The sequence below is a fragment of the Megascapheus bottae genome, chromosome 25, assembly GCF_031878675.1.
Source record: "Megascapheus bottae isolate mThoBot1 chromosome 25, mThoBot2.hap1, whole genome shotgun sequence".
Classification (NCBI taxonomy): Eukaryota; Metazoa; Chordata; class Mammalia; order Rodentia; family Geomyidae; genus Megascapheus; species Megascapheus bottae.
The window spans coordinates 1,941,554-1,946,040 of NC_143533.1; positions in this window are offsets into that span (position 1 = coordinate 1,941,554).

Genomic DNA, 4,487 nt, shown 5'->3' on the forward strand with positions numbered 1-4,487 from the left:
TGACTTGCTAGCTGGGCTCCATGTGGCCTTCCTGTAAGCCTTGCCCCGGAGCCTAGCAAAGCAGCTGAGCGACATTGGAGTCCGAAAGTCACAACAGGAGCAGAGAGACATGGGCTATACACTTCTCTCACTGCCAGCAGGGGCCGAAGACCTCAGACCCACAAGTCCCAGCCCCTCTTTTGTATGGTGGGCAGCCACCTGAGACTGTGCCCATTGCACCCCACCCCCAGACTCCCCAATGCCAAGAGGGTCTTGATCAAAAATCAGAGCACCTTTCAGCTTTGTGACCAGCCACGTGCAAGCAGGCCCAAGCCCTAGCTGGGGCTTTGAACCTTTCTAGATTAGAAGGGTTGGATTGTTGTCCAAAATCCTAAGGAAAAAAAAAAAAGCCCTGGCCCTGAATCTTAACTCCATCTTCCTGTGTGTGTGTGTGTGTGTGCGCGCGCGCGTGCGTGCGTGTGTGTGTGTGTGTCTCTCAGTCATGGGTCTTTGAACTCAGGGCCTGGGCTCTGTCCCTGAGCTCTTCAGGTCAAGGTTAGCACTTTACCACTTTGAGTCACAGCTGTACTTCTGGTTTCCTGGTGATTCATTGGAGGTAAGAATCTCATGGATTTTCCTGCCTGGGCTGGCTTTGAACTGCGATCCTCAGATCTCAGCCTCCTAAGTAGCTAGCATGACAAGGCATGAGCCACGAAGCAGAATCGGGATGTTTGCATTGTTGGAAAACACAATGTGAACGGAACCCCAGAATCTGTGTATTCCCTTATGGAAGACACTTCCCTTGTAGCTCAGTGGGGAGGGAGGGGTAGGTGAGGGTGGAGCCTCTGCCCTGAGAGGCAGCTGATCTGATCTCAAGGTCACGAGAAGGTGAGGAGGATGCTTTCTCCTCCCACTTCTGCGTGGAGGTCCTCGGTGGCTTTTCCTGCCCACGGAGCAGATGCCACCTGTTCCACTGCAGTTTGTAGGCAGGGAGCTCAAATAGTCCTTCTCTCACTCTTCCTCCAGGATGGCAGCCAGGAAGAGGAGGGGAGATGACAGGAAGGGGAGGGGAGAAGCTTCCTGTAGTCACTGGGAGGGGGAGAGACAATAGGAAAGAAAAAAAAGTATGCGGTTGAGGAAGCAGCGTTTGGAGCCAGAGAACTAATTATCTTTGTAGCTTAAATGGTTTAAAAGTGGTGAGATGGTTTAAAAGCCTGTGTGGGAAGGGAGTGGAATGGAATTGCTGAGAAATTGTAGTTGAAGGTACTCAGGAACAATTCCTAACAGTAGGTGGGGTTGGACAGTGTGGGATGGAATCCTAAGAGAATGGAAGAAATAGTCACACAGCTCTGCTTTGTTTGGTGGCCGCAGTCTGCACTTATATTTATTTAATATACTTTTATAATTTATGAATTTCTTTATTAGTAGTACTAGGGCCTGGACTCAGGATTTGGTTGCTGTCCCTTAGCTTTTTCATTTGTCCAAAGCTGATGCTCTGCTAACTTGAGCCAGACTTCTACTTCTGACTTTTTGGAGGTCAGAATTTCACAGGATTTCTTGCCTGGGCTGGCTTTGAACCTCAGTGCTTAGTTCTCAGCCTTCTGAGTAGCAAGGATTACAGCCAAGGATACCTAGTTTTTGTTTTTTTGTTTTGCTAGTCCTGGGGCTTGAACTCAGAGCCTGAGCGCTGTCCTTGGGCTTTCTTAAGGCTAGTGTTCTACCACTTGAGCCACAGCACCACTTCTTGCTTTTTCTATGCATTTGGTACCCAGGAATAGAACTGAAGTCTTCGTGCATGCTAGGTAAGCACTGTACCACTAGGCCAAATTCCTGCTCCCCCCCAGTTATTTTTTTAAGGGATTATTTATAGAGGTGTGGGCAAAGGTTCAGATTGAATAAGCAGATGTCAAAGCATTTCAGAACCTGCCATAAGGAGAAAGTGTTGCTAATTCTAATTTGGAGCAAGTAGAGGAAACAATGTGAGGCGATTGAGATGGGGAACTGAGGATCAAAGAACCAGCAGCTGGAAACCTGGTCCTCTAGGGAAAGCCAGCCCCAGCTTCTCAGCCCCTCACTTGTCTCCTCTTGGCTTGACACATTAGCTAAGCAACTGGAGACCAGAAGATGAGGAGCAGAATACTGGATTCAGCCAGGGGGTGTCAGTCTCTTCCAGTCTCTCTTCCAGTAGAGGCTGATGAGGGATGGGTCTAGTTAACAAGGTAGCTCACTTTGAGCATGACTGGAGCCAGATGCTGCTGGGTCAGGCCTGCAGTTCTAGTAACTTGAGAGGCTGAGATCTGAGGATCCTGGTTCAAAGCCAGCTCTGGCAAGCAGGCTAGTGAGACTCTTATTTCCCATTAGCTACCAAAGTGGGTGGGGGGGGGAAACCTAGAAGGAAGCTCTGTGGCTCAAGTGGTAGAGTGTTAGCTTTCAGCTCAAAGTTCAGGGATAGTGCCAGACCCTGAGTTCAAACCCCAGAACTACACACACACACACACACACACACTAAGAACTTAGAAGAGGCCCTGGCATATAGTTGGCAATGGACCGATGCTCTCTGTTGTTAACGCTGCCATTCCACTATCATCATCATCATCATCATCATCATCATCATCATCATCATCATCATCATCACTGTGGTCGTATCCGGTCTGTTTTCAGTGGAGCACTTCCCACTGGTTGGTGTCCATACCACCATCGCTCCTGGAGCTTCATCGATCATACCATTATCTTCCCGTCCTCCCACAGACAAGATATTTCAGGGAGTGATTGACAGGTGTGAGTGTGTACGTGGGGCAGGGTGGGCTGGCGCCTAACTCTGGGGGACAGGGCTCTTTGTTATGCAGAAAAGCTTGCCTGTCATCCCGCTATGCTTCCCCCCACTTTCCTTCCTTGAAAAGTTCCAGGCTATTTTTGAGCCCTCATGCCTCACATGTGTGCTTTTCTACAGCATGTCAATGCCAATATAGAAAAAGAAAGGAAATTAAAAAAAAAAAAGTAGAAGAAGTAGAGGAAAATATGGGAGCCTTTTTGGCAGAGTAGAAAAGCAAAAGAGATTTCCAAGTGCATGGAGGATGAGTGTTGCTGGAATGACAGGGGATTAATGATGAGAATGCAGAGCTGAGAGTTGGCGGGCAGCTGTGTGTGTGTGTGTGTGTGTGTGTGTGTGTGTGTGTGTGTGTGTGTGTGTGTGTGCCGTGAGAACTCCGTGCTGCCTCCCTGGGAAATCACTGGAGGTATTTCAAGGTGAATGTCACCTCTTGGAAGGTCTCACAGGGTACTAACTCATCACTGCCCCCCAAAACATACAGGCATCCCAGAGAGGCTCAGGAAGGGATGCTGGAAGGAGAGTAGGTAGTTGCCAGGGTAACGGGTACTTGGTCCTGGAGGTAGATGATGAATACACCTGAGGGCAGATGGAAGAGCTTCCGTGCCTGGCTGCTGGAGAGCTTTGAGGTGTGGTGTGTTTGTGTGCAGGCAGACACTGGAGGCAGGTTGTGAGATCTCCTATCTAAGAGCGAAGGCATCAGACTTTCCCCCTTTTTATTTGCCTTTCTTATCCCCTCCCTGAAGGGCAGAGAATGGCTTTGGAGACTGAGTGTGACTTTCTAGTTTCTCCTTCCTTCTTAGTGCTTTCAACTTGGGCAAAAGCCTGGATTCTCTCTCTGAGTGAGCACTACTTGCAAATAGTCATTTCCACCATTTACTGTTTCAAGACCTGCTGGGACTCAAAAGGTGTTTTGTTGAATGGCTTTGCTGGGTTTCAATTCTCACCAGAGTCCCAGGGGGGCAGATCGACGGTAGCACTTCCATTTCACATATGAGACTGAGGCACAAGACAGCTTGTACAGGACAATCCAAGATCCCCTGTCCTGGGGCTAGATGGGAATCTGAGACCTTCAGCCTTGTCTGGAGTTGGAGTGAGTAGAAAAACAGGCCTCAGACAAGTCAATATTCAGAGATTAAACAGACCTGAAATAATCCCAGGTTTAGCCATTTTCAGCTCATGATATGTTGGCCCTGTTTGCTTTGGGTTCATACCCAACATAATATGGCTGAATATCTGATGGAGAAAAACCACAGGCTTTGAAGCCAAAGAGAGGAAGAGGAGGGGGCTGTGATCCCACTCATGGTCAAGGACCTAAAGTCTTCTCCTTAGGCTCTGCCTCCTCCATAGCTCATGACAAGGGACCATGGCTTTAGTATGTGGACCTGTGGATAGTCGGTGTTCTTTGGACAATTGGTGATTCTCCACTTTGCATTGTATCCCGGGCGGCAGCCCCCTGAAGATGGTCTCCTGGGCCATTTGCTGGTCTGCTCTAAGCTGATAGGAGATAGCAGCGAGAGGACCAGAGGACAGCATTCGGGGTATATTTTTCCTTAACCCTTGCCTTCCTTTCACCTATGACTTTCCCATGCAGGGACAGCCAAGCCGGGGATGGGGCTTTTCCAGGCTCCCTCTGTTCTTGGGACATCATACTATTCCACAATATCATTATCCCTGGAAT